General features: G+C 36.2%; 1 long non-coding RNA gene across 1 annotated transcript in view; it reads right to left on the reverse strand.

Moving 5' to 3' along the window:
- Nucleotides 1-333: 333 nt before the first annotated feature.
- Nucleotides 334-15924, reverse strand: part of LOC307007154 — an 84129-nt gene continuing 68538 nt past the window's right edge. Inside the window, exon 3 of the long non-coding RNA XR_013799592.1 lies at nt 334-1200. This is a non-coding gene — a long non-coding RNA (uncharacterized lncRNA). The remainder of the gene's footprint in view (nt 1201-15924) is intronic.

The raw sequence follows: 15924 nt of genomic DNA on the forward strand, positions 1-15924 counted from the left end.
CTCAGCTCACCTGATATCCAATCTGCAGAAGTGGCATGGTGGTTCCAGTCAGAGGCCCTAGGCTGATCTCTTTATGTGTCATCAGTTGTCATCATCACTGTAAGCATCTCATGCTCTCGGGTCAGCCACAACAATCTGTTAATATCTCTGCCTGGGCCTTCAGAGTGTCCCACAGAGAGAGACTTAAAACACTGTCCACAGAGAGAATCTTATTTTCCTTGAGCAACAGCTAAAATTACATATTGATTAATAATGCCAACTAAAAAAAAATAAAAAATTGTATATTTGTGACTTAACTAAGCAGGTTATATTTGTTATAAATGCTGAGCTGATCTCTTCAATTCAAATCTTTATTGTGTGAGTGGACATATTGAATCTAATAAGCACACGATAAAAATAAGACTGTAAAACAGATTCACTCTTTGGCAAATAATTAAAAGTCTTCTCAGCGAAGCTGACTACAACATCCAAGTCATGGGTCAAATTCCTAAAAAAAAAAAAAAACATACAAACTGATATGTACTTGCTGAATGCAGGTTGTTTTGGACAAAAATGTCTGCCAAATGTATATAACAAACCAAAATCTTTCAAAAGATGTGGAAATACAATGCATACAACTCAAAATTCATAAATGTATATAATATTTACTGCTGCAAATAACAATATGTACCCGCAGTCACTAAACATTTAGTAGTTTTTTTTACAGTTTAAAACTTTAAGCATTTTAAGCAGTGACATAATTTATTACATATCACTTTTCCCTTTTCATGTGAGAATTTACACAAATTAGGCACAATTATGAAAAAATCTGCTGATAAATAAATGTTTCTAATGGGATTATGAAAATGTTTTAGAAGTTGTCAAGGACAACCGCGTCATAAAATAAATGAATACATCAATCAATATAGATCAGTGCAGTAGTTTTGTTATAAACAGACTGTGCACAATAAATGTACAGGAATTTCTTCTTCTAACTAAATTCCTTTTTAAACCCAAGGGTGGCACTGTTGCTTCGGCTTTCGTACTGTATTTCACCCTCTCCTGTTTCCATGTTTCCACAAAGTAGGACAGATGGCATTACTAAACACCAAATTGTAGTTCAGATTGTTCAGTCACAGTGTAAGTTGACGGAGTGTGAGAGAGACTTGTGATGTTAGCATGTGGAAGATGCCTCTCAGTTCACCAATGCAAAGTGGACAACTGCGGAAAATTAAAAATTAAAGGAGAATTACTGGATATAGCAAGCAAACGGGATTTTTTATTGCAAATATAAAACGTAACAGAACATATACTGTGTATGTAAATAGATTATGTGCATTTTATGATACAAATGTTTATGATATATTGTTTAAAAAAAACTAAATGCAGCATTTTAGATGGCTTATTTTCTATTTATGCATCATCAAACCTTTAACTTATTAATTGGTTGTAATTAAATAACAGCCCTTGTTCAGCTATGGGACAAAGCATTAGCTTTTAAAAAAATACTCATTGCGGGTGCTTTAGTAATAACTGGTTTATATTTATTATGTGTATGTTAGTGTGCCTATGGTGTTTGTGTATTAAAATGTGTAAAGCTCAGCCAGCTGTATATGCTCCGGCAGTTACACGGGTCAATACACGGTAGGTGGCAAACAATCCCCTTGAATGAGTCACCCGCTTGAATGTAACTTTTAGATGTCTGAGCAAGTGTGATTTACATAAAAGCGTCGATGTCAGAGTGTATGAACAGAACATTCAAAATCACATATCCTTTTGAAATGAGAAAGAAAGAGCCATAAAAAAGAAGGGGGAGAAAAAAATAAAGAGCTCATGCTGCTATCGAATCATGCAGTTTTCATAACCAGTCAATCTTTTCATACCCAGTCAATCTGATCAAAGTTTCCATCTCACAGATCGGTGGTCAAGTTCCAGAAAGCAACTGACGCCGACATGCCAAAGAAAAGACTTTTGCACAAATTCTCATTTAAATGATGCCATTCAAGTTTCTGATGATGGAGCACTAAGGGAAGTTATAGATCTGTGATCCCGCATATAAGCTTGAATTTGGAGAAAGGGTGTCGATAAATTGAATTTCACTGTGCTGCAGTGTGAAAATAATGAAATTTCACCTGAAATATGCTGCCTTGAAATATCACTTCCCCTTTAATCTTCAAATCCCCCCACGAAGCACACTTTAGCACTGTTAATTTACCTCTCATCAGTGTGAACAAGCTGAAAACATGACTGTCATTTGAGCAGAAATAGCTGTCATCTGAAACGCACCCTGAGAGAAAATGAACAAAAACTATGGCAGCAATAGTGATGTATCAGATAATACAACATAATGAGGCCGTTTCTAAATCCCACGATATTTACTCCAGAATAAACTCCTCACCGCAAGCCATCAAAAATGCTTGCTTTGTCGTCTGCTGCACTATTAGCACGGCTACGTACTTCGTCACTTCACAATGAGTGATCGAGCTTCATCGTTCACCACGTACGCAGATTACAAGAATCACTCATATCTAATATGTCACCTTTCATATTAAAACACCAGAGATTTGTGACAGGAACGTGAAGGATTTGCCTTCAAAGAAACGGCTCAGGGCAAACAGACCTCAACCTGGCTCACTGGAAAAACGTGCATCTACTTACAAATCACTGCAGTTTCCAGTTGAAATGAATACTCGCAGTAAAACACCAACAACTTTTATTACTTTTCACACAAATTACGATTACGGGGGCAGTATCAATTAAGATAATAAAGACTTATTTTGCATGGTTCCTTGCACAACACAATGTTCTGACCTCAAAACATCTTTATGTGGATGATTTTTGTACACTAATTGTTTTTGATGATTGCATTAAACAGCACCATATCTATGGCTTTACTAACCTATTAAACTAGCACTGTAACATTTTTGTAATTTTGCTCGGTTTCATCATTTTTTATATGCCTGCTGTAGTTTATATTAATTTAATTTATTAGTCTTAGTTTAATTATTTTAATACTTTAAGTTAACTAAACAATAATGAGAAATGTTGCCTAGGCAACTTGCTGAAAGGAAATAAGTTTAATTTCAGTTAACTGTGTAACTTTTGTCCCTCTTTTTCGCCGTGCTTCGGCTGTGCGGATGAATATGGTTCACAGTGCCTGTGAACACACGGAAATCCAAATTTAATGTAATCTGAGCATGTAAGTGCAATGTTTTAATCTGTTGTTTTGACTAATTGGAAATAACATTAATAACGATAATTAAGGATGTTACAAAAGTTATTACAATTGCCAGTTTAATATGGTCAAACGTTGTTATAACTGATATTCTGGTCAAATTGACAATGGTAGTAACTCATTTATAGATTGTCATTATCATCAACCGGAGGTCAACATCATTTCAAGACTCACCTACTCGAAAGGATTTACTAATTCTATAAACTTTACCCATTAAGACAATTTCTTGAAAATAAATTCCAGCACAGCGCTACAACAACCCATAATGAAAAGACCCTTCACGACGGATAATGCTTTAAAATTAAATCTGTTAGAGAGCTACACGGAAATTTGGAATATATGGAAATACAACACCGTACTCACATGTTTACATAATTTCCGCGTCGCTTTTACAACATTTCAAATCCCCTCTCGCCATCTCTGAAAAGCCAAGTGAAGTTTTAAGTTTTCTTAAATTTTTCTCTCTCCATATCATTTTACATTACATCTGGGAATACACAAAGAGGTGTCGGCGATAAACCAACACACTGTGACAATTTAAATTACAAGCGCTCCTCTCTGTCTCTGAGGAGATGTTTGATATGTTAGCAGCTAGCAGTCGCCGCTGACGTTCTTATTGCACATGTGAGTCAGAGAATGGATTTTAGTTGCTTAGCATAATGGAAGTAAGAAGAGGTGTGATCAAGGCTAATATCTGACATCACCTTGACCTCCTGAATGAAGCCAGAACAATAAGCCATCACAGCAGTTCTCTCAGGAACACTGCGTACTACAAAGAAGGTGTTGTGGCCCCAGGATATGGGAGGTATGATGTATTATATGCATGCACCATGAGGAGAGCCTGGCCCATTAACAGCCTGCTTTGTTTATAACAAACGCTACGTTTCTTTGTAGCCTTTGTGAACTATAGCGTACCACCCGGGCCGCCGTTCCAAAGGGGTGTGGAGCGTCTGCATGGCGGAATAAAAACTGGAGCATTCTCTTCTATCTCATCTGTCTCGTTAGTGATTAATTCTCCAGCCAAAAACAGTGACTTCCTCCTGCATTAATTTCCTAAGTAATGTGACACCTCCATAGAACGACAGGGCGAACAGGTCTGAAAGTGCCCGAATGCCGAATTCTTTCCTGCTATAAATCATTAGCCATTAGGGACCTGTGGGGCTTAAACGACTTAAACAAATGAACTTGTCTGATTTAATAAGACCTTCAGTTACATCAATATGCTTCATGAAAGAATAAATTGGAGGGTGAGAGGAAAAAAAGGAAATTGTAGTAGGAACGGAGAGATCTCCCCATGCGTCACTGTTATCAACCCCTTGTACTAAGTGTAATTGATTTCCATTTATGTTCATGCATTTGCCAAGTACAATTTCAAGTTCACACAGTGACCTCGAGGTGCTGAAAGGTATTATATTAAATAGGAAAATTGTTTTCCAAAAAGAAAACAAAAAAATTACTTATTCTGTATAGGGATGGGCATTGACAAAAATGTGACGATTCGATTCGATATTGTTTGCGATTCGATTAAATTCCAATTCGATATTGATTGGTTTGGATATATATATATATATATATATCAGGTACAGTATACAAATATATAAACATTTAAATGCTAGCTGTCATAAACGCTTGTTTTCATGACAGATTTATTTATCATCATATCATCACAATCATATATTAAACGTAAAGCTTTTCTTACAGGGGTTATGCACAACAAGCTTCCATATTATGTAAAAAAAAATAGGTTGCATCACTTTCGGTTCAGGTCTTTTGTATGTGCTTTGTTGAATATAGAGCCGTTTTACTCAAGATACCTTCAAAGGAGCGAGCAAAGATGAGACATTTAGATATTTAAATATAATAATATACCAGCAATAAAAATAACTAACTAGGCCTACTGTAGGTTAGCTGATTACCTTAAAAAGTCCATAGATGTTGCCATCAGTTCACACTATTCTGCATAAAGCCTATCGAGCTATCGACACTGAATGGCTTTCTGAGGTAAATGTAGTTACTGTACGTGACATTTTGTTTACAAGCTGTTTGACGTCTTTCCTGGTTAAAACTGATTGAGTGATGCATATTTTTTGTATTACTGTATTATTAAACATAACTTCTGATATTCATTCATGTTCATTTGGTGCTATAACTAGTAGTAATGAGGAAGAGATGATCATGTGCTCCCCGCTACAGCTTGAGACGGCTACAGCGTTATGTCACGCCACATTAAAGAGCGCCAAAACGGTATTTATTGTTAGAATTTTTCATAATAAAATTGACAATTTGAAAGCAAAACTACAAATCATATTTAGTGAAGTTTGGTTCATGCATTAACTGAAAACAGACCTAAAATTAAATTATTGGGATCAAGGAATCTATATAGTTGCTACAGATCAAGACGTGTTTTTAACTTCTAAATGTAGGATTTGTTTTCTTTCATTAGTAGCTTAGGCACACGTATTAGCTGTATAACAGCAACCGTTGTTACCTGCTGTAAGTGTTAGTAGACTGTCAGACTGTGAGAGACTCTTGAGGCAGCCTGCTGTAGTTTTGTCCTTCTGGGGATACAGGCTCTTACTTAGAGCTTAAGGGTGTGTGTGAGTACATGTGTGTGTCTGTGTTCAGGGGGGGGTGGAACACATGCTGGTAACCATGGTGATGGTGAGGTGCTAAGGCTCATTAGAGGAACACACACAGAAGGTAGCGGGAACTGTGGACTGGGTGTGTGCGCAATTGTCTGTCCATGGCGGAGAAGCAATGGACCAAACAATGTGTTGAAGTGCTGTTAGGTGGTGAAAAAAGATCATGTTTGCAGAATATAGTCTTCACACTCTTTCAATTGAGCTGAAATGTAAGCCTTCAGCTGGCCATTTGGTCCATCCTGCTTCCTGGCCTAAAGCAGAAGCCAATCATGCTCTCATGATCCTGTCATATCTACTGTAATCCAAGCAATCTGCACTTTCTAGGCTTCTGCAAGGCACTGACCAACAGTGGCATGCAAAGTAGGGCCAAACACATGTTGGTTTATGGGAGGCCTGTTCTAGTCAATGGAAATATATATAGGCCTATATGAAAAAAAAGACTGTTCAACTTGAACTAAACAGTTGTATTTAAATTTTTTCCATGCCATTAACGTGCAAAAAAATAAAAAGACTTCAAAGCTCCTGCAATCCAATTTAATGCATAACTGCATGCACATATTTAAATTAAGTTACTGACATTTTTTTTCTTGCTTTCTTTACGGCCACTTTATTAGGTAGACCTAGTCAACTGCTTGTTTATGCAAATATCTAATCAGCCAATAGTATGGTAGCAACTTGCATTTAGGTATGTAAACATGGTCGAGATTATCCAACGCCATCTCACGACCAATTCGTACGAATTTGTACGAGTGAGTAAAATGTGGCTGATTCGTACGAATTCGTACAACCTCATTCATATGAATTCGTATGATTTGTCTAAACCCCAGTTACGGTTAGGTTTAGGGGCGGGCTCAGGGGTAGGTCATACGTACAAATTCATAAGAATTGGGTTACTCGTAAAAAACTCGTAAAATATGTACAATTTAGAACTTACAAATAAGTACGAGTGAGGTTGTATTCATTTTTTTTTCCGAATTAGCCACCTTGTAAAATTTTAAAGTGAGCATCAGATTGGGGAAGAAATGTGATTTACAGTAAGTGACCTCAAACGTGGCATGGTTGTTGGTGCCAGGCGGCTGAGTATTTCAGAAAATGCTGACCTAATGGAATTTTCATGTACAACCATCTCAGAAAATTGTATGTATATATATATATATATATATATATATATATATATATATAACTAGTGACGGGCAGTGCTGTGGAAGAAAATGACTTGTTGATGCCAGAGGTCAGAGGAGAATGGCCAGACTGGTTCGAGCTGATAGAAACAAAAGTAACTCAGATAACCACTTGTTACAACCGAGGTTTGCAGGAGAGCATCTCTGAATGCACAACATGTCAACCCTTGAAGCATATGGGCTACAGCAGCAGAACACCACAGCTGGTTTCACTCCTGTCAGCTGGGAACAGCAAACTGAGGCTACAATTCACATGGGCTCGCTAAAATTGGACAATAGGAGATTGGAAAAAACATTGCCTGGTCCAATGAGTCTGAATTTAAGCTGCTAATTTTAGAGGTCATAATTTGGCGCAAACAACATGAAAGCCATGGATCCATCCTGCCTTCTATCAACGGTTCAGGCTGATGGTGATGTAATGGTGTGGAGGATATTTTCTTGGTTCACTTTGGGCATATTATTACCAATTGAGCATCGTTTAAATGTCACAGCCTATCTGAGTATTGCTGCTGACCATGTCCATCTCTTTATGACCACAGTGTCCCCCTCTTCTGATGGCTACTTCCAGCATGATAATGTGCCATGTCACAAAGGTCAAATAATCTTAAACTGATTTCTTGAACATGACTATGGCTTCAACAGTCAGATCTTAATCCAGCACCTTTGGGTGGTGGAATGGTAGATTCACATGCATGTGCAGCCGACAAATCTGCAATCTATCAACTGTGTGATGCTATCATGTCAATGTGGACCAAAATCTCTGAGGAAAATGAACTACTATATGAAGGTTGTGCACTTTACATAATATATTTACATTTAGTTTACTTATAATAAGTGTTTGTTGACTTGAAATGTTTTTTTAAGGTCCAATTATGTCTCAATTTAACAGTACAAAATCCTAACGTGTTGTCTAAACAAACCATTTATGTTAAAGGTGCTCTAAGCGATGTCACTTATTTTTTAGGCCAAACTTTTTTTTTGTCACATACAGCAAATATCTCCTCACTATCCGCTAGCTGTCTGTCTCCTGAACACACTCTAAAAAAAATGCGGTCTCTGTAGACACCCCAGGCTCCACAAACAGCAACAAAAACAAACTGGGCTAACCCGCACCACGAAACATAACACAGTGTTCCAGCCAATAACCGACAAGAAGGATTTGGGGGTGGGGTTTTAGGGGTTAGTGCGCGGATGAGGAGGAGGGAGGGTCTAGCTAGCCTCCGTTTTGTTTGACAATAGTTCGAACGTCAACAAGAAGTGACGTCACCCAGGATCGCTTAGAGAACCTTTAAGTAAAAAATCATTACATCCAGAGGGTGACAGTATCGACGCCAACTGCCATTTTGCCCTAACTTAATTTGGTTGTGTTCAATCTGCTTAAATATATGTACAATTTAAGTTTACTTAATCCGTTTGTGTTGGATTACATGAATGATTTGTGTTGCATTAACTGAAACAGGGCGGTGCTTGTTAGTTCCCAGCATGCTTTGCATATGGTTGAATTAAGAGAGAATAAATGTTAAAATTAAGTGTTGTTTTATGTTTTTTTGAGAAAATGAGAAAAGGGGAAGACTTGACAGTGTGTAATTGTGTTTAATGTGCAATTACACTGGAATTATTAGAACCATTTAAATTACAGTGGGTTACCATTGTGGAGAAGAGTGGAGCATTTTGTTTGGCTGTGGACTGCTGAAGGAGCATGTAAATCTTAGCTTTATAGATGATAATATGTGCTACTGCTGGCAAATAGCTTGCTATAGTCTACCATTCTAATTATGTGTCACTTAAATAAATGAAATATTAATGGATGAATGAAAATAAAAATGTTGAAGTTACATGAACAAATTTTTGTTTGTTTGAACAATGTTTGTTTAACGTAATCCAGTTATGAGTGACCTGATGACATAAAAAAGTTAATTAAATCCAACATGTAATTTTTTTGAGTGTAACTTTGCAACTACTGTACATGTCAGTGAACTCTCATTATAGTATTGGTAGACTGTACTGTACTGTTAGGTTAAGGTTAGGTGTTCAGGTCGGGAAAGTAGAATAAGTTAAAATGTACTTGCAGTTACTTTTTAGTACTTGTGCAGTTACTAGTTTAGTTACTTATAGTCAATAGAATGTATAAAGTGGGTCCTGTTTTTCATCAAATGACAGCTAGGACTTTTATATTGTAAAAAAAAAAAAAAAAAAAAATCTATTTATCAAAGAATCCTGAACAAAAATGTATCATGGGTTCTACATAAATATTAGGCAGCACAACTGTTTCAACATTAATAATATGAAAAGGTTCTTTTTAGCTCTAAATCAGCACATTAGAATGATTTCTGAAGAATCATGTGATACTGAAGACTGGAGAAATGCTGCATTGCCATCACAGTAAAAATTAAGCTTTAAAATGATTAAAATAATAATGAAAAATGGTTATTTTAAATAGTCATATTTCACAATATTACTATTACATAAGATTACACATATTACATATATTACATAATAGACTTCTTTCAGAAATATTAAACTATCACGAGTACTTTGTGCAGTATAAACAGTTCACATTTCTTTACTGATTTGTTACATATTATTTGCATAATTACTTTAGTGAATCGAGATTCAATACAACACAAGTAGATTCAACGTAAATGTGCCTATGTATGATTGTTCTTATAACTTTTATGAATGTATTTTTGCTTTAAATAATATAAAAACAGCTCTTCCACATTGTTATACTTTGTTCCTTTGATTGATTCTGATACTTTCTGTTGATGCCATAGATAAAAAAAAAATGTATAATCAATAATTTGAGATTGTTTATAATAAAAGCATAGTTGTTCACAGTGTTTCACAATGACTGATCAGACTAAAGGAGCACTTTAGAAATTAAATAACAATGGAATACATTCATCCTTTATCTCGCTGCAGTTTGTTCAGGGCAAAGTGCCAATTTAATTGGACAGTGTTAACTGAATTCCCTTCCTGTTTCTCACCACTTTCCGCTCCCTTTTATTGCTATTGGAGGACAGGTCGGAAATGCTTATGAGGCATTTTGGTGTCACAACCCAAAATTGGCCGACACCACAAACACTGAATTCATTAAGTCACCCCTCCATTACTGGGGCCACGTCAGATGATGGAAGATTCTCCCTGATGCCGCCACTTTCTTGATAGCTATCTAGTGTAATTAAACTTATAATTGCGATGCCAAGAAGCGTAATTGCATGGTAGAATCCTGACAAGACTAGCCAGTTATTAGAAAGTCGAATCTCAGGCATTTTAATTGACTTGGCTAAGACATGGGTAAGATTCTCATTGATAGCCTATACTGCCAACACATTATTATTATTATTAGTGTTATTATTATAATTTGGAAAAAAATAAATGAAACAACATGTTAATGCCATTTTGGGTGAGAATAAAGTTTAGCAATATTCCTGCAAACAATAGGCACCATTTAGAAATTAATGATACACAATGATATATAAGCAATCAGCTTTGTTAGTAATGTATTAATACATTATATTGTGTTTATATATTACTAATACGAATAATAGCCATCACCATCATAATAACAGTACATTGTATCAAAACAAACAAACAAACAGCAACTAAAAACAGCAACATTAGCATACATTAGATTGTTCATCTATTTAGCTGAGGGATGTATTGTACAACCTGATCGCTGACAGAACAAAAGACTTCCTGGGTCTCTCTTTATAGCACTGTGCTGCAAACAGATTGTTGCTGAATGCACCCTTTTGTCTGAGTAATGTGTCATGTAGTGCACATGATGCATTCTCAATTTATGAGATTGATGAAATACATTTTTGCTAGACATTCTCCTTTCTGTAATCATTTTCAGTATCTCAAATGATACTCAAAAGAGCAAGCCATCCAGATGAGTTTGTTGAATTAGAAATTGTTTATATATTATGCATATGAGGATGATACAAAGCATTTTGGTACACATCCTACTTTCCCTAATTAGCTGACAGACCACAGTGCTGTCAACATCGAGGTCATGAGTTAAAATCCCAGAGAACACATCAACAGAAAATGTTTACCTGTCTCTTTCAATAAAAGCATCTGCCAAGTGAGTGAATAAATCTTAGATGGAACTGACCACAACATTGAGTTAAAACCTTTCCATAAGTGTACTGCAGACTCCAAACGATGAGGGTTACAGTATGTCAAAAATAGATGTCCAGCAACATCTTAGATGTTTTTTTTTAGATGTAAAAAAAAAAAAAAAAAAATGTTCTTATAAAACAGGGACAACCGCAAAAGTTAGTATATGTGTGTAGTTTGTGTGTGCAGAATCCAGATACTTTGTAATTTAATTTCTAATGTGTTTTCCTGTTCATACAATAAAGATGTGATTTATTCCATTGTGGGTGTATTATGATGGCATTCTTTAAAATATTCACAAAGGAATGTAAATTAATGCAAATGCAATGTACATAAAAGTAACAGTAACAAATTTCATGTCAATTGGTTTGTAGCACAATGCAATTTTTAATAAGGACAGTGACTAAAATTTGGACTTGGCATATGAACAAATTTTAACATGACTAGAAACTTGAGACAACAACTGGCTTCCTCTATTTTTCACAGATAATTGCCATATCAAAGGGAAATAGACCCATTAAATAAGGCCTCAACAGTCCCACGGTGCGTTTGGAGTGTGAATGTGCCACAAAGCTACAACAATTGACCTAGTCCTTAATCTATTTGATAAGTCTTATTCTTATCCACTAAAACCACCTCATGTCGCTTGTTGAAACTCATATGAATTTGTCCTGCAGAAAACAAAAGGACTTACCAAATACATGATACTTACATGTACACCCTCAAAAATGGTATTGTTTGCTTCAATACTGCAGAAGAACCATTTATGGTTCTCCAAAGAACCTATAAACCTCCAAAGTCCTTTATTGATTTTTAAAATGTTTGAACAACAAGAAAAAAAAAATGCTTTTAAGAACTGTTCACTAAATCAATCAATAATGTTTTAACCAAATTCATTTCTGGTTCTTTCTTTGTTAGTCAAGTCAAGTCCCCGAAACACGTTCCAAGGTTGAAACATTTTGAAAAACATTATCATCTCCGCGTAAACCTCAAAAACGCGAATCTGTCAAAACGCCAACGGCGTCCACACGCATACTACGTGCTCAGGTGACATGTGACACATTGCTTTAAATTCAAAGAGCACTTGCTTTGAATAATGTGCTTAACTTCCATAAGATCATTGTTCCACATATTGCTGTAAAGGAACAAATTTAGGACAAATGTTAAACCTGAAAAGAAAAGAAAAAAGAAATCCATTTATGATGACCTAAATATAAGACAGCGTTAGTCTTACTTGGGATTTAAATTAGCCTACAACCAACTTTTATACCTTGGAAAATTAGATGATTAAAGTCAAGAGAAAAGGCTAGTGATGGGGTACGGGGGGATGGGAAGATGAAACAGACCCAAGACAGAGGGATGTACTGGAGTGAGAGAGCCTGTTCAGCTCCACTACACAGTAGTCTTCTAAAAGAGCATAATCTCACAGAGCCCATACTCCCATGAGTCTACAGAGAGACTGTGTGCTGCATTATACTGACAGTCAGGTGAAAAAGCTCTTGCAAACCTTACTGTTATCATGATGTTCTGATGTTCTTTATCTATCTGTCTTCCTACTGTGTGTGAGAGAGAGAGTGCAGACAAATACTGCATGGAAACGGCATGATGCATCATGGTATATGGTCGAAATGACTTTGCAGATGCGGAGAGAATGCCTGTAAAAAAAAATGGTATGACCATGGTAAGATTAAGCTTTATATTTGGAGAATTGGATCATAAATTGATTCATGTGGATGCATACAGTAGACTGTGTTTGTGAAAGCAAAAGTATTAAACTGAATGAATGTTTGTCTTCTTACATGAAATGATATCATCAAAAGACATTCGTGTGTATATGAAGTGACAATTTCTGTGAATTCCAGTGACTTTTTTGTTGAAGATAAAAGCGGTTTTGTGTCAGCAGCATTGCTGACAAGTGCTAAAAACAGATAACGGCGTGACTGTACTTTATTGCCGTCCTCAGTAGCAACAGAGACTGAGAAAGGGCACCTTCTTATTTTGAAGATGATGGCTCGTTTTTACACATAGTGGACTACTGACAGGCATAAAACAACATAAATAAAAACTTCTAAAAATAATTCTGTTCCTAACACCTGGGCAGTTTTTACAAGAAACATGTTTTTTATTCAGCCAATTAGTAGCATGTACTGACACGATTATTTCCAAATGTAACTGCTCTTAAATTAGAGAAAGGCAAATAAATCCTATTGTCAAAGGCCACACATAAAAAATACATGCCATGCATAAACAGCATATTTAAACAAGAGTTTCTCCATGTACCATTTATAGAATACAATCATGCAAATTAAACCTTTATCCAGGATTAAAAGATTTTCTTTTATGCCATATTTAAATTTTGCTTTTAAACTGTATAACATCATTCCATTACCCTGTTGGATTTACCCCAGACAGTGCACGACTTCACTTTATTTGATATTAACTTGCATAGACAGTATGCTTGATATATTTAGATCTACTAAATATTCATGAGTCATGCATCTTATTTGTGCATGTCATTAATTAGACTTCTCTTACAGCAGTTAGCTCAGGGTGATGGCCAAGGGGCTTTCCATCAGTTGGGGAAATTGCAGTTGGCCCAGGTGCTCTCAGTCTCAGCTGGTGTTAATGTCTATGGTTTACTCACTCCTGAAATAAACAGTGCGAATAGAGTTCCCTTATATGACGTGGGAGTTGCAACCTAATCTGGAGTCAAACTGCCATTCTTGATCCTACTTTAGATTTGTCAGGATGGTTTTACTCGCAACCCACCTTTACTATATCAGATGCTAGAGCTCTAAGTGATTCCCATTAGCCGATATGACAGCTTAGTCGCTAGACACATTCTCTCAAAAGCCAGCTCTCACCTTTTGCTATGTGACTGGGATACTTTCAAAGAAAATAAAGCAGTGCTTTAAATTGGTCAGATTGTTCATTGTGTGTACACTGACAGTCAGGGTTACAGCAATTGGGGCTAATTTAAAAAATAAAAGTTAAAATACTCTTAAATCATAAAAAAATATGGTAAACATGTTTTAGAATGAAAAAGCAACTAGCTAACTTTTTATGAGTAAAGTTATATTCAATTTTACAACTGTCACCATGACCACATAACAACATGTATACAATTACTGTAATACAGCTCAAATAATACACAATGTTTACAGAACAAATAAGTGCAAGTATACATTTAAAAAAATTGGCCACATTTACCTCTATTGTAAGTTCCTCACTATAAGTTTACCATTAAGTTTACCAGACTATTCCATTAGGGACTAAAAAGGCATAATTGTGGTTGTTTATCAATTTAACTGTTTAATTATGCCTCACTTCGGAGGGAAAAACACACAAAAAGTACTTCTAATAACTTATCTGTACTACAAGATGAAAGGTGGCAAGCAAAAGCTCGGATGCTATCAACAGAAACATCATGTCTGTCTGAATGTCACTTAGAGTTTATCCCTTCAGCGTAAATGTGACTTGTGGTGCTGACTATGGAATTTAAAAGGACTTTTTTTCCAAGTACTGTCTTCACTAGGCCACTCAACGTCAACGGTACCTCTGCTCTGAACAAAGCTCAAAGTTAAATCAAGAAAAATAACTGACATGGCATAGCCACAAGTTATTATGAACATGTGAAAATGAAATTAATTCAATGCAATGAGATGTCTCTTGGCTTTCGCATCCAGGAAACGCTATCCTGGAGCATCCCAGCGCATGTCTCATTTGTCATGTTCTTTCTCGCAGCCAAATTAAAAATGCAAGTGTGCATATCATTAACAGATCGCTCTGACAAAACAAGTTCATGTGCATGCAATTCTCCGAGGTCACCTCTACCTCTTGAAGTTATTACTTTGGGGTCACGTGTCATAATCAACTGTCTGGTGGTAGGACAGCAAGGAGGGTAAAATATTCAATTTATGTAGAGAGGTTAGCTATACGACTTCAAAAACATGGTTTTGCTTTTAGCGTAATGTGTAGGGCAGGAACTTTGCCGCCTTACGGTTGAGTGTCCCAGGGATCAAATCTTCGGAAATAGCTTCTGGCGGTTCTGAAGCAACGTACACATATCAAAGAAGGTTAGTCCGATCTATGGAACGGGGAATCCATGCACATACTGTACATTCACATTGCTAGAAAGCGTTTGATGTGCTTTCAATTGCAGAATATTGATAAAACACGGGGTAAAGAAAGACTCAAACTGTGCAATATTTCCTCTGGTGATTTTACTGTTATTGAACTTCAGTCATTTACGCCCAGCGAAGCGGTTTAAAATAGCCCTGGATTTCTATGGAAACGCCTATTCAGAATTCTCTACTGCTCCCTGGACAGTCAAGTATTTTAAACAAATCCAATTTGTATTGTTGTTTAATTGTCCATTCCACCGCCTCCAAGACCTCATCACAGATCAAAAGAGGACTTGAATACATTATTCAGACCTCCATAGACTCAATCAATGATCTTTAACTGTGGTACACAAAGCATGAATTAGAACCTCCCTCCTGTTTCTTCACATAAATCCCATCAGTCTGTATCATCAGAGCCATATGGCCTGGAGGATTTCTTATACATTCTTGACATCAGATGGAATGTCCACCATAGATGTTTTATTTGACAGTTCAACCTACGAGTCCAATATTGCCTTTAAAGTAAATACAAGATTTGGAAGCTTGATCCAACTTTTGCCACAATGGCTTATCAACCAAAAGTCAATATTTGGAACTAATCAGTGCCCTGTTTTACATTACACTTTCAAATGTAACCA

Source organism: Phoxinus phoxinus, assembly GCF_949152265.1.
Source record: "Phoxinus phoxinus genome assembly, chromosome: 11".
NCBI lineage: Eukaryota > Metazoa > Chordata > Actinopteri > Cypriniformes > Leuciscidae > Phoxinus > Phoxinus phoxinus.